Source organism: Salvia hispanica, chromosome 4 (genome assembly GCF_029641045.1).
Source record: "Salvia hispanica isolate PSC_SH4W2 chromosome 4, Shi_PSC_v1, whole genome shotgun sequence".
Classification (NCBI taxonomy): Eukaryota; Viridiplantae; Streptophyta; class Magnoliopsida; order Lamiales; family Lamiaceae; genus Salvia; species Salvia hispanica.
In genome coordinates, this window is record NC_142695.1 from 32,070,176 (window position 1) to 32,086,452 (window position 16,277).

Genomic DNA, 16,277 nt, shown 5'->3' on the forward strand with positions numbered 1-16,277 from the left:
GTCTTAATTGTCGTGACGCGTAGGCGATCACTTTATTATTTTGCATCAATACGCATCCTAATACAACCTTCGAAGCGTCGGTGTAGACAACGTAGTTCACTCCAGACTCGGGCACAGCTAACACTGGCGCGGTGTCAATTTTTCCTTCAAGAATTGAAAGCTTGCTTCACACTCTGGGGTCCAATTCACCTTGACTCCCTTCTTAAGCTGTTGCGTCATTGGTCTCGCTATCTTGGAGAATCCTTCAATGAATCTTCGGTAGTAGTATCCTGCCAATCCTAGGAAACTCCGAATTTCGTTTGATGTTGAAAGCGACTTCCATCGTTGTACCGCCTCAATCCTTGGCAGGGTCCACTCGGATTCCTTCTGCCGACACAATGTGTTCTAGAAAATTCACTTCCTTTAGCCAGAATTCACACTTGCTGAATTTGGCGTATAACTTCTCGGTCCTCCACGTTTCCAACGTGATTCGTTGGTGCTCCTCATGCTCCTTCTCGTTCTTTGAGTAGACTAGCACGTCATCTATGAAGACTAAAACGAATTTATCCAAGTACGGGTGTAATATTCGATTCATCAAATCCATGAATACCGCTGGGGCATTCGTCAATCCAAATGGCATCACCACAAACTCGTAGTGGCCATATCTCGTAGCTGATGATATCCGGACCTCAAATCCATTTTTTAAAACACTCCTGCTCCTCGGAGTTGGTCAAACAAGTCATCTATCCTTGGCAGTGGATACTTGTTCTTAAGCGTCAACTTGTTTAGTTCCCTATAATCGATGCACATCCTCATTGATCCGTCCTTCTTTTTCACAAAAAGTACTGGTGCGCCCCACGGCGAGACGCTAGGCCTAATGAAACCTAGGTCCATGAGTTCCTGGAGTTGTATCTTTAGCTCTTCCAATTCTTTAGGCGCCATTCGATATGGTGCCTTGGATACGGGTGCAGCTCCAGGTCCAAGGTCAATTGTGAACTCCAATTGTCGATCTGGCGGCGGTCCAGGTAACACGTCGGGAAAAACGTCTGGAAATTCTTGCACGACAGTGACATCTTCCATCTTCTTTTCATCATTCTCCTCTCCATGGAGGTAAACGAGATAGGTCGTTCGCCCTTTTTTTCATCATTGCAGTCGCCTGAAGCGCGGATATGATCGCGGTTCGCCGGTTCATCGAGATTCCGTGGTATATTGTGGGTTCGCTTCCCAGAGCTTGTAGGTATATTTGTCTCTCCTTACAGCGAATCGTCGCAAAGTTCGTTTTCAGCCAGTCCATTCCCAAGATTATATCGATATCCTCAAATTTTATGACTCGCAAGTCGTGAGCAACTATTTTGAATTCTCCCATAACAATTTCTACGTTCGAGCATGTTCGGGAGATTTCTATCGTCCCACCCACTGGTGAAGACACCATCATCTTATCGATAAACAATTATCACATTAGTAGTCATGCCTTGATCATCAACCATTCGTACACATATTTCCTTTCTCAAGAGATTATTGTGTAAGTTCGGTCTTCTAGCAGCTTGTGACAGGTAGTTCGTTGTTGCAGAATATCTAACGTCTCGTTTATTGGTTATGTCGACGCTTTTAGTTAGTGTAAAAATTTCCGCGCGTGATTCGGAAGCACAATTCTAACATTTCCTTGAGTCTATTATCAATAATTCGAAAATTGATCAAACAGTCTTACTTGGATAGAAATTGATTTCAACTTGAAAAAACACCATCAAAATGTCTTTCATCGGAAGGCTCCAAACTTAATCAAGGAAACAAGGATAATATTTCTAGCTCGACACTTTCAAATCTCATCATTGACAATTGGTGTGAAACAAAGCGAGGACTAAGTTCCATTGAACTTAACTCGTCCATTCTGAGAATTTAAATGGGTTTAGAGGGATCAAGTAAAACCCATAAAGCTTGAGAATTTACTTCAGACGAGAGTTCGAAAGAACATGAGGTAGGTCATGAAAACAGGATGAAACTACCATAAATCTCAAATTCCATAGCAGACTGCCCGATCAAAATTTGCAAAAATTCCGGACAGCAATGAATGATATCGTTCAAACATGTCAAAGCCTAAAACAATCAGTCGCGGCAGAATTTAGAAATATAGACAAATGTCATGAAGTAGCACTATCAATGGTTCAATGACATCATGCTATTGAAAAATGTAATCACATCAATAGATTCACGGGTTTGTTGAGGGCAACCCAAAGTGATTGGAACTTTTCAGAAAATTAATACGATCAACCCCGTTAACGAAGAAGAGAACATCATAGCCTCAACTTGGTGTTGGCGAAAGAAAAATCATTGAGCTACAAAGAATTTCACTTCTGCAAGAGTGAACTGGCGAAATGAAGAGGTGAACAAAATTCCAAGTAGAATATTCCATCAGTTGAATAAATCAGGTCTGGAGATGTGATCATACTAGAGGTCATAACTGCAAACAACTTTAGGATCAAAGTTCAATGACGGAGGCTCGTAAATTCAAATATCGTCCTTATGAATGACAAATTAAAGGAGACCACTCAATCCAGATGTCCAAAGTTACAAGGGCAAACACCAAATTTTCAAGCCAAGTGAGTCATGACTCGTTATAGGAAAAGAAATAATGGATATCACTTGCAAGTTGTGAATCAACCAAGGCGTTTAAATAGACAATGGCTCACGGTTATTCAAAACGTCCCGAAAAGAACTTAGGATCCAAGTAAGTACTGTTGATTTAAAAATCGGTCATTCAAGCTACGAAGGTCACACTCTCTCGCACATTTTTCGCGAGCATGGACATGGTAACATCGTTCTATGAAACCCTGGATTCCAAATTGAGATTCATTGTATCATCGAAATTAATAACTATTTTTGATGGTCGCATCTTCAAAGTCTTCTTCTTGCCATGCCACATGGTCATTTTCGATTGCCATTATACACGCGATCTTAATGTGTCATAAACGTCTTCGTATTTGTGTCGCGTCGCCACTTTGGCAGGGTATGCAAGACCGCATAGTTTTATTAGCTCTTAGGTATGATCTCACCATTGTAAGGATACACCAAGTTCAACATATATATTTTCGTTGGTTTTGTCACTCAGGAAAGTGATATTGCAGTTTTCATCTTGCAACTGAGTTCTAGCACGTTCAGTCTGGCCTACTTCTTAGGCACTCTATAATTTCAAGCATATCTTGAAGTCTCACACTTCAACGTATATTCGATCATTACCTAACTCAAGCTCCATATGGCTTCTACGTTCGCAACAGAGTTCACAAATTTCAAATTTCACTCTCGTAGTGATTCTATACGATACCTTGTACTTCATTGGTCATAGATTATCACCACATGAAACTTCATTCATATATTGCACAATCAAACATGTTTGTCATATAACTCATTTGGTTTTTCATAACAAGCATCGTAAATCGATATATGTGAATAGCAACACTTAGTCAATCAATCATTCATGGAATCGCATTTCATAAATCATGTAGTTCATGCGCATGTACATCACAATCACAGCTCGCAACCACACGCGTATCATGCTTTTCTTTTCACAGTTTCATCGTCATGAAATTTCGATCACATAGGCATAAAGTTTTGTCGTTCATGGAAGCAACGTGTATTTCCTTCAAGTTAATTCTTTAGTTTCGCAGAAGTGATAACAAATCTCAACATCAATCAATACAAGTTCACAATCATACTTCAATATCCATCACATTCAACGCATTCATGCCTCATTGTTAAAAACAATTTGTATATTCTCATAATGTCTTCCATTTCATATCTTCACAACATTTTCCAAAAGCCATAGTATTTACTTCACATTTCCCATAGGTGTTGTTTCACATACAATCAAGAAATCACAGACATATAGGATTTCATTCATCCAAGCACATAGAAGTCTAACACGTATTCGCCGATTTTCTTTATCGAGTAAAATACAAGTTCACTTGCACAACATCACTCATCATTCTTGGCATAATCGCACTTAGCAATTTCATATCCATGCATATACATCATTTCACACTCCCAAGCAATATTTTTTTTTCAAAGACGTCATATTAACTTCGATTAACATTGAAATATTTTCATTTTCACCAGAGTAATATTCCCATCGCAATTTCCAACATCTCACAATTCAAATCAATACTCATAGATGTCGTTCATCACGAAAATCACAAATCATATAGAATCTCATTTATTCGATTCGTAGCGATCTTAGTCGCAAATCACTTGCATAACAGCATTCATCTTTTATTTTGCATAATCATAATCCGCAATTTTCAATTGCATGCATAATCATCATTTTATACTCCATCACAAATTTCCAAATATCACAACAACTCCCATTCGCTTCAACTTCCAATATTTCATAATTCAAATCAATATTCAAGAGATACTTGTTACCTCATTCATCGTGGTTGAGCGGAGACGAGTTGCGGTGTTGAGCCTTCGACGATTATCCATTAATCAATTTACACAAATCTCAGATTTCTAATTCAACAAGACTCTTGGGTCCAGAGCGGAAAGAACGATCGCTCTGATACCAACTGTAACGACCCGCCCATCTAGGGTACAATAAATGCGGCGATCGTTAACTAGGCGGACTTAAATGCGTCAAGGATCATAGGCTAGGGCTTCATTTAAAGAGATTTTCTAAAGCATTTAATGAACAATTAAGTAGGAAGAGAATAATGCCTTAGCAATGAAATCCACAAAAGGCTATCACCAAATATGCTCAAAAATAGCAAAAGTTTCAAAGTAATCTCATCTGTATCATATCCCAAAGTATTCCTACGAAATAACATAGTTCAACCCAACCAGCCTATCACAAGTTTCATAATGTAGCGGAAGCGACCAAGAGAGAAGTGAAGCTATGTATGAAGACACAACGACACTTAGAGTTTCAACATATCATGTTATTATTTCTTCTGCTCTGCTCAACACCGCCGCCCGCTCGTCACTGCTCAACCTGCACATAGGGAAAACACATGCAGGGCTGAGTACTATAAACATACTCAGTGGGCTCATTGCCGAAAACAGTTTTATCACAATTATAGTTATCATGCCATTTTCAAGTGTCCATCGGGGTTTTAACTTTAGAAAGACCCGAGGCACCAAAATATATCATTTCTTCAAAATCACGGTCGCGCAACCATTTTTCTCATTCTCATCGACGTTTACCATATCCTCATTCTACATGACAAGGACTGCGGCCGCAATCCAGGTCACTAGACCGGCCGACCCGTACGCCAGCACTCGGTCTAACATTGGTGTACACTAACCCAAGTAGAGTTTGCGGCTCTACAAGGATCCGAATTCGATTAAATCAACAGTGGCATAGCCACGAGGGATAGGCACGACAAAACAAATCAAGGCATGATAACACATATCTCATTCTCATCAATATCAGTTTAGGACAATGTCCTTATTTTAAAAGAAAGCCCACCTCGTCGGCTTAGCTTGATAGTATTCTCTTCTCCTCGTTTATCACGCTGAAAGCGCGAAGTATCACCTTTAAATTAGGCGTATCACAAATCAGTTTCAATCATTGATCTCAAATTATGCATGTCTCCCATATTTCCCTTTTTCTCATCGATTATTTTCAAAATCATCAATCAAAATCAAAGTATGATTATCATATCGTTTTTATTCAAATAACAACTCCAAATTCACCATTAAATCGTGTCACGCATGAGTGTTCCACACACACAACACACGCACACGATCACAACACCACACATGTGCACGCCGACCGAGGCGTGCACACACACACACACGATCACGCACACACACACACTCACACATCCATAAATCCCAAAAATTCACCGATTAATTTCCCCTTCACTCAATCTATATGCATGTGGACTCAAGAACACCGATTAATCGGTAGAAGAAGAGGAGATCAATAATTAAAGTACCTTTTCCAAAAGAACGAACGGTAGAAACAAGTTATAGCCTTGATTCTTCAATAAAATCTTGAACTTCAACTTGGATTCTTCTCAATTGATGAAGAAATCTTGAAGAAAACTTGAAGAAAATTTGGAGAGAGTGGGGAGAGAGTGAGAGACGGTTTTTGATAGTGGGGAGGTGGCGTGATTTTATGATCTAGGGTTTTGGTCTTCTCTCTTATTTATAGAGTGCCAAAATAATATCCAATAATTAAATAAATCAAGATTTGGAAGATTTGTTGGTTGGATGTTGGCGTGAAGTAGAGAGAAATAAGGGGGATTCGAAAATTATAGGCTATTTAATTAGCCTATAATCAAATTCAAATATTTCACGGAGTAGAATAATATATCACGGAGCAAGAAAAGTAATAATATTCTTCCCCAATTAAATGGAAAGTGGCGTGTAAATCAATTCCTCAAAAGGGGTTTAATATTAATCCTAATTTAATTAGGATACGGTAAGATCTCCTTAGATTTGTCAAGATATGCTAGGATATTCTAGCATATTTACATTTATTCATGGAATAGAATAAATAAGGGATCAAATAAATAAATAATCCATTCTCCCACAATATATGAGATTTTCGAAAATCTCATAGAAAATCAAAGGTGGAGTTTTCGAAAATTTCGTCAACAAATAAGGAATATTCGGATTTTGGATTTAATTTGGATAATTATCCCAAACCAATAATTAAATCCAAGAAAAATATAATTCCTTCTCCAAATAATAATAAGAGGGATCGAATAATTCCACATGATTTAATAATGCTCCTATTTAATTCTCACTCATCCCTTAGGAAAATATTCCACCACAATTATATTACTCCGCATCAAATATTCATCAATCAAATCAATCATTTCTTCACTTCCTCTTCTTTTTCTCAACGCATTGACCTTTCAACGGCCACGTCATATTTTCCACATCTTTGACTATTCAATAGCCACGTCATATTTTCCACATTTTTGACTATTCAACTCAATCTCCATTCTCATACGCAATTAGGTCACAAAGACACCATGCAATTAATTACTCATCAAATAATTCACATATCATAGCATTTAAGGCATTTAATGCAAAAATTTTATAACCCGAAAATTAGGGTTTGAAAAAGTGGGGCGTTACAGTTAACCTTGGGCAGGTCTAGTAAACCATGAGCGTCTTTAGATACCGAGGAAGTATTTATTATTCCAAATTTAATATTATATGAATACAACCTCATTTCGCATTCATTTCATATATTAGATCTTCATGAAAACATGTTTTTCTTAAAAAATTGAGTGTATACCAAATGAAGAACTCGTAAAATCTATTATACAAATGTACAGGGCTGCCAGTAATTCAAAGAGAAATAGAAGATACAATTGCTCGGCAAAGGGCGGTTGTAGCTCCACATATTCTAAAGATCCAGTGCATTTGACAAGACAATGAGAATGTTGCTCTCCGACTATTCCAAGATCATATTGTGTTGGAGCCGAGATGGAGTGGCCAAATGCTCTAGCAGCTCGTGATGTGTATTCATAGAAGCACCCCGGCGGAGTTAGACAAGATGGAAATGTTGCAGAAATGTACAATGACAATTAGGCAACTCCCCTATGGCATCTCTACTGATGTGTTCGACGAGTATCTCTAGGTTCGAGAATCAACATGCCGAGAGTGATTGGCAAAATTTTGTCGAGTGGTTGTTGTGATTTTTAGGGTGCAATATAAGTACACAAAACAAGCAATAAATCCCTAAAAATACTACATCTGCAAGTGTCACGACCGCATTTTCTAAAGATAGAAAACACGGTTGATCGCGAATAGGGGAGGATTAAAGAAGCAGGGAAGAAATGGGAAAAACAACACAATTCGACTATAACTCGAAATGAATATTATCTCAACAATACTTGAAATTAAAAGAAATGCTAAATATTTAGCAGAAGCATTCGAGAGAAGAATACTATTATGTATGAAGACATAATATATTCAGAACATTTTAGTTGCTATGTTCTTCACTTTCATGTTCAACATCCAGCACACTCGTCACAGCTCAACCTGCACATAGGGAAAACACATATAGGGCTGAGTACTTGATGCACTCAGTGAACTCATGCCAATAATATTTTCATCAATAAAGTTATGTCAAGCCACCGTTGAGTGAATCTCGGGTTTTAATTTTAAAAAAATGCTGAGAACACTAAAATCATTTCCATCATAAAACTTGGTTGCGCAACCATGTATCATCATTATCATCATCATCATCCATCAGATATCATATCTGATCCATAGTGTGAAACAAGAATGTGGCCACAAACTCGATCACTTGACCAGCCGACCCGAAAGACGGCTCACGATCCCTATCAGTACACTAGCCTAAGTAGGGTTCAAACCCTAGTTAGACCCGAATTCATTAACTATCAAAGTCTAGTAGGATGTTATCCTAGTAGAAAATCAGATAGGCAATTCAAAACATAAAAATACGGCATGACACAACATTTAAACCACCCTTATTGAAGGGGTTGGCAGCGGAAGCGTTCACATAAATCGATTACATAATAATCCTGATCTATTTAGCAGATTATTTAGACAAATTCTATTCGCGCAATTATCAAATGTATCCTGCTCATAACTCAAATAAATCATGCTTTAAATTAATTAAAACCTAAAACATGCTTTTCTACGGATTAGCTATTTTACCTTGATGATTCTCCAAAGAATCGAAGATAGCTAGGGCCTTCTCCACGTGAAGATATTCAGTACTAAACCACGGATCTTCTGTCTGGTTCCTGGACTGTAAACTGATATCAGGGTGGGCTGATCTCACCAGTATACTAGGACTTAAATAAAGAAGACGGAAAACCTATCCCACGGAGGAGAGGAAGAGGAAATTTTCGTCCTCTTCAAAGTAGATAGGGGGACGAAATTTTATCTAAAAACAAGTGTATTTTTTGTCTCCTTTGTTCTCCTATTTATATTAAGTCACATATTGGGCCCAGACAGGGATCTATGGAAGGTTTTGGATATGGGCTCCTCCAATTAGCTTTTTACTAATTAAATTAAACCCAATTTAATATAAGCTTATAGTTGGAATATTACGAGCACACACTACAAAAGTAATATTGCACTCCCCATCCAAACCCGAAATTATAAGTACTCCGGGATTCCATTGCTTGATATTTATTTCCCGCGCTAAAGGTAGAAACATCCATTAATTAATAATTGTCTGCTATGGACTTAATTAATTAATATCTTATTAATTCTAAGAGTGGACTCAGCAAGAAAATCTTATTTATTATTCATAGAGTAATTAAACTCCAACTAGCTAGGTTCCGAATAATAAAACCTTATTTCAAGCTCCTCTTGAGGATGTTATCAAACGAGACTCACCTCGCGCACGATTCAACATAATAGCAATCCTAGTACCGCTAGATATTAATCACCACTACCCAATATACCAGGCTTATTGGGTTGTGAAAAACCCGCACCATTTGGTAAGTCAAAGTAGTGCATAATCAATACCGTATGCTCAATGCTAACGTAGATTGATTAAGAAACAATAATTTACGAGACCTCGTCTTTCAGTAGATAGCATAAAGACATGTATCGCTGTTAGATCCAATTCAGTGCTATACCACACCAACGTCATCTTATTTCAGTAAGGCTTAGAATAATCGGACTGACATTACAAACTTTGACGACGCCCACAACCGGTCTACTAAAACAAAGACTTAGACTTTGTTAAGTTACTTATACATTTAAATATGTAATAAACATCCATGAAATGTAAAACATAACAACATTATGACAAAAATAATATGTTTATTCCTTTGGAAAATAAAATAAGAGTTTTAACAGTATTCAATCACTCGAAAGGTGATTTCTAGTATACAAATTCTAACAATCTCCCACTTATACTCAAAACAACTTTCGAGTATACAAAAAAATGTGCACTACGTCTAATTCTCCCACTTATACTGAAAGCGAGTTGAGGTCTCGAGCGAGTCGAACTCCCATTCCTTCAACATGGCGCTCGAACGGTTTCACCGCCAATGCCTTTGTAAAGGGATCTGCCAGGTTGTTCTCTGACGCAATCTTAACCACTTGTATGTCTCCTCTCGGCACTATATCTCTAATGATATGATACTTCCTCTCTATGTGTTTGCTCGCTTTGTGAGCTCTTGGTTCCTCGAATTTGCCACGGCACCAGAATTGTCACAATAAATGGTGATGCTCTTGGGCAGATTCGTAACCACACCTAAGTCCATAAGAAAGTTCTCGAGCCATACAGCCTCCTTTGCAGCCTCCGAAGCGGACACATATTCGGCTTCCATGGTAGAGTCCGCAATGTATTTCTGCTTTACAGTCTTCCAAATTACGGCTCCACCTCCTAAGGTAAACACATAGCCAGAAGTAGATTTCCTCGAGTCTTGATCAGCTTGAAAGTCTGAATCAGTATATCCCAAAGGACAGAGCTCGTCTGCTTAGTAACTAGAACATAGTTCTTAGTCTGTTTAAGGTACTTGAGTATGTTCTTTACTGCAGTCCAATGTCCTTGGTCCGGATTTGTCTGATATCTTTACTGCAGTCCAATGTCATTGGCCCGGATTTCAACTCACTTTCTATTACATTTCTTAAAACTCGTGCGTGGTCAAATGGTGACAAAATTTGGGGGACGGAGGGAGTATATAAAAGTAGGACCAACATGCAACTAACTTTTTCAACCCGTTTCTATTATATTTCTTAAAATTTGTGCCGGGTCAAATGATGACAAATTATGGAGGACGGAGGGAGTAATTCACATTGCCTAAAACATTTAAATAAAACAAGGCCCATACCTTCTTCTACTTTTTCTCACTTACGATGAAATCCAAGGATGGGACTTGAAGTCCGTAGCATTTCTTTTCCTTCTTCTCATTTGAAACACGCGCCTGTCATCGCCATCTCTCGCTGATGAGAATCTCCAAAATTAGCCCAAGACTTGTTCTTGTAAAAGCAACACAACTAGAAACTACAAACTAAAAACACTACAACAATAACATAAAAACACATTACATTGAAACTTAAATAAATAGTACATTAAAAAGGATAGGTGTTCCATCCCACAAAAAGATAGAACAAAATAGAATGGGCGAGGGCGATCGAAATGGAAGAAATTGAGGAGTGAACAAATGACCTCTTGGAGACCGAAGGACCTCCGCCAAAAAAGATGATGGCAACCCTTGGCAACTTTCATCCAAGCAACCATTTAAATCGACTCACTCGCTAGCTTCACGACACTAGGGTATACTTTCGTTCGAGCTCCGCCACTAGAGGTATACTCTTTCGAGCTCCGCCCCTAGGGTATACTCTCACTCAAGCTCCGCCCCTAGCTACATGGTGCTAGTTGTGAATTTACCAAGTGGCTAACCCCGGGCTAGCCACAAAGTAACCATAGCCCGGCCATGGATTTTTCCAAACATTCATCTCACCCAACATGGGGAGGGACTCTCACAAAGGAGACACTCTTTTTCTAAACTCAATCTAATCTCTAATCTATTACAAAAGATACAAAAGGCCCTATTTATAGATGTGGGAGATTGGGAGATGAAAAGTAACTCAAACTAGGGTTAGAATATGAAAAGGCACTTCAAATAATTCAAAATCCCGCCTTTTGAATTCTTCCCGGCACAAAACACCCGGTCGGGTGTTTTCATACAATAAAACACCCGCCCGCGTGAACCTTCTGGAGCCTCCTTTGCTTGACTGCGCGATTTTCGTTAAATGACCATAACTTCCTCATCCGAACTCCGATTGAGTCATGCAAGATACGCACGCGAAGCTCTTTAGACGATGAAGAAAATGGTCGTCTTTGATTAGCATTTGGACATCATATGGATAGACAAATCTTTGCTCGAATCTGACCCAAGTTGCGGCTTGACTCTTTGTCACCTCTTTCACTTAACTCTCCTTGGTTTAGCGCTACCCGGATTCGTATCATCCTCTCCTTCTTTTCGAAAGGATTTGTCCTCAAATCCGGTTTTTCAATTCTTCTTTAGGACCATTACAAAAAAGTACAACAAAACAACAAAACAACAAACTTTACAAGAACAAGAACTTGGCCCTGATACCAAATGATGTGAATCTTAGGGATTCAAGACACATATGTTTGCCCTGAACTTGCTCTTGTATATATTTCAACAACCCAACAAACCCAACAAGAAATGAAACAATAAAAATGGTGGAAAAGGAAGAGGATGAAGGTGTTATGATTTAGATAGATGCTTGGAACCTATGGACCTTCTACAAAACAATGAAGACAACCCAAGACAACTTTCACCAAAGCAAAAATCTAATGGCTCCACAAAACTAGTAACACAAGAACTAGAATTGCATACCTTAACATTCAATCTAAGCCCGGCAATAAATTAAAATGCAATCACAAGGGATTTTAGATAAATCTTCAAAAGTTGAAAAGGAATGCTCACAATGGAGTCTTTGGTGTTTACAAAATGTTCAAAGCTGCTAGCAAAAACCCTAGACATGGGTATTTATACTAGATGTTAAAAGTGCTAAACAAAAGAGTCAAAAAGAGTTCAAAATCTCAAGTCGCATAAAACACCCGGTCGGGTGTTTTTCCTCATACAAAAACAACATTCTTTTTCACAAGATAATTGAAAGGAGCGGCTTTGGTTGAGAAGTCTCTAACGAACCTTCTATAGAAACTAGCAAGGCCATGAAAAGAGCGTATCTCACTAACATTCCTAGGTGTAGGCCACTCCTTTATGACCCTAACTTTTTCCCCATCTACCTTGACACCATCCCTCCCCACAATAAATCCAAGAAAAATAACTTCATCAACACAAAACACACACTTAGCAATTTAGCATACAACTTGTGTTCCCTCAAAACAAAATGTGCTTCCCTAAGATGCCTAGCTTGCTCTTCAACATTTGGGCTATATATCAAGATATCATCAAAATAAACCACAACAAATTTTCCTATCAAAGGTCTAAGCACATGGTTCATCAACCTCATAAAAGTAGAAGAAGCATTAGTTAGACCAAAGGGCATAACTAACCACTCATACAACCCAAATTTAGTTTTGAAAGCCGTTTTCCATTCATCACCTTCCTTCATCCTAATTTGGTGATATCCACTAGCAAGATCAATTTTTGTGAAACAAGTAGCACCACACAAATCTTCAAGCATGTCATCAAGCCTAGGTATGGGATGCCTATACTTAATGGTGATTTTATTGATGGCCCTACAATCAACACACATTCTCCAAGAGCCATCCTTTTTAGGCACAAGTATAACCGGCACAGCACATGGAGAGAGAGACTCATGGACCAAACCTTTGGCAAGGAGTTCATCGACTTGCCTTTGCAATTCCTTAGTCTCGTTCGGATTGGCTTTGTAAGCGGCCCGGTTTGGTAGAGAAGAACCCAGCAAGAAATCCATTTGATGCTCAATTCCCCGAATTGGAGAAAGCTCGTTGGGGAGCTCACTTGGAAACACATCCTCAAACTCCTGCAAAACAACTTTAACAATATCCGGGACAAGCTCAAGGTTAGTGTTAGTCAAGCAAATCCGCCTTGGAATGGCGAGTAGCAATGGAGAGTGGCTCTGAAGTGCCCACCCAAGTTCGGATTTAGTGGTTAGGAGACACTCTTTTCTCTCACGGGGTTTTTGGGTGTCACTCTTGTTGGATTTGGATTTACTCTCACCACCCCCACACTCACTTGGCTTTTTTTTTCACTCTCATGCCTTTTTTCTTTCTCTCGCTCTCTACTCAAGTGTTTATGGGCTTCTATAATGTCACTAGGGGACAAGGGCTTTAAACGGATCCTCTTCCCACGGGACACATAAGAGTATTCATTTGTGTACCCCTCCTTTGACACCTTGTTGTCATATTCCCAAGGCCTACCAAGAAGTAAGTGGCAAGCGGACATGGGAATAACATCACAAAGTACCTTCTCCTCAAATTCCCCAATCTTCAATGGTACTTGGACTTGGGCCGATACCTTGAGATCCCCACTTTCACCCAACCATTGGAGTCGGTATGGGTTTGGGTGCCTCGTCACCGGCAATTGCAACTTTGCAACCAACCTTTCGCTCACCACGTTGGTGCAACTTCCTCCGTCAATAATCACAAGACAAGTTTTGGATTGAACTTTACACTTCATATGGAAGATATTGGAACGTTGCTCTACACATTCATCTTGCTTTGGTTGGGCACTTAACGTGCGGAGGACCACAAGATTGGTCACCCTTTCGGTCAACTCGTCTTCACTAGAGAACCCAATATTTGTGTTTGGGCAAGACTCACCCCCTTCTTCCTCATCCGCCTCATCTTCATCCTCACTATAGATTTGGCCGTCCGCCCCAATTACCATAACTCGTTGATTGATGCATTCCCTAGCATAGTGGCCAAATCCCTTACATTTGAAGCATTGAGTTCTTCTTTCACTGGTTTGTGGGGTCCCTTTGGTCGGTGGAGGGGCCGTTAGTGCTTTCATTGGAGTTTTTGGCAAAGTGCTAGGAGTGGTGGGTGTCTCTCCCTTCCTTTGAGGTGTACTCCACTTGCTTCCTCCTCCTCCACCCGAAGTAGAAGTGAAGGTCGCCTTCCCCTTGCTCACGGATTTCTCCTTGCCTTGCCGCTCAAACGTCTCGGCGAACCCGAGAACCTCATCCATGGTCAAACCTCTCATGGCTTCAACTTGGACCTTGTGCTTCAGGTGCACATTAAGCCCGTGGATGAAGCGGTCTTGGGTAACCTCTTCGCTCTCCTCAATCCCAACTCTCCCCTTGAGTGCTATCAACTCATAATAGTACTCCATGACACTCTTACTCCCTTGCTTCAAGTCATGTAGCTCTCCCCTCAACTTATGATAGTAGGATCGAGGCACGAATGTACTCCTCATTAGATCGTTCAACTCGACCCATGTTCTCATCTCCCCTCGCCCTGCGGCCCTTCTTTGCCTCATAAGGTCGGACAACCAAGTGTTGGCATGTCCTCGAAACGCGGTAATAGCTAACTTGACCTTATCCACCTCCGAGTAATTGTGAAGGGAGAAAATCTTGTCTACTTGAGACTCTCATTCTAGGTAGGTATCGGGTTCAAACTTTCCATGGAACTCAGGAATAGTGTGCTTGAAGTTCTTTGAAGGGTCATCATATCTTGGCCCCTCTCCTTCGTACTCTTCACGATGGTTTCTTCTAGGCACTCCATTGAATCTATGGTTACCACGGCCTCCTCCTCTCCCATTTTGGTTCCGGAAAGGCCTCCGTCTCCAATATTCTTCGTCGGTATATTCGTGATGACTCGGATAATGAGAATACCCCGCTTCACTCTCTCCTGTAAGACTTCGGTAACTTCCATTCCCCCCCCCCCCCCGGCTCGGTGTGTAAGTGGTAATGAGGTGGAGTGGTGTTCCACCCTATCCCGCAATATAGCCACATCCTCATGTAGGACGGTGAATTCCCCTTGCACGGCGTTGATGTCGCCTTGCATCTCATTCACTCTCCGATCAACTCCGTCCACCTTATCCAAGAGCATTGTGAGTAGCTCCTTTATAGATCCCTCGGATGACGACGCAAGGACCGGCACATCATCTCCTATAAGCGAGTTTTGCCTAGAGGCTCCATTTCTAGTGGTCGGTGGCATGTTGAGTACCTACAAAACAAATTTCGCAAAGACTAGGGACAAGTCCCTTTTGTTAGTAACACAAAAAAAAAACGCACACACCCGGGAATGGAGGTTTTAGTGAGGAGCTCACTTCCCACAATATAAATCCCCTTTTCCCAAAACTCACGCCCAATGTCACTCGGAAGGCTTAGAAATTTTGGGGGCTAGGATACTCTCCCTCACTTGCTCTCAAGATGTTAATCCACAAGGGTCGCACAATTTAACAAACAAGATATGCAACTAGCCAAGTAATTACTAGTTCTAGAAGCCACGAGATATAGTGAAAGCAAGGTGCTAAGCCAATGAGACAATTCAACAAACACTTTGTGTGCACGATTTCAATCCACAACAATAGACCAAGCAATTGATGTAATATTGGCCTAAGACTTTGTAACAAACAAATTGATACACCCAATAACACATCTATCAACTTATGACTAAAGCCCAAAGGTAGAACTTGAGATATCTCTTTTTCTTTTCTTTTCTTTTTTTCTAACAATTACAAGAACAAGAACCAATGGCTCTTGATACCAAATAATGAGAATCTCCAAAATTAGCCCAAGACTTGTTCTTGTAAAAGCAACACAACTAAAAACTACAAACTAAAAACACTACAACAATAACATAAAAACACATTACATTGAAACTTAAATAAATAGTACATTAAAAAGGATAGGTGTTCCATCCCACA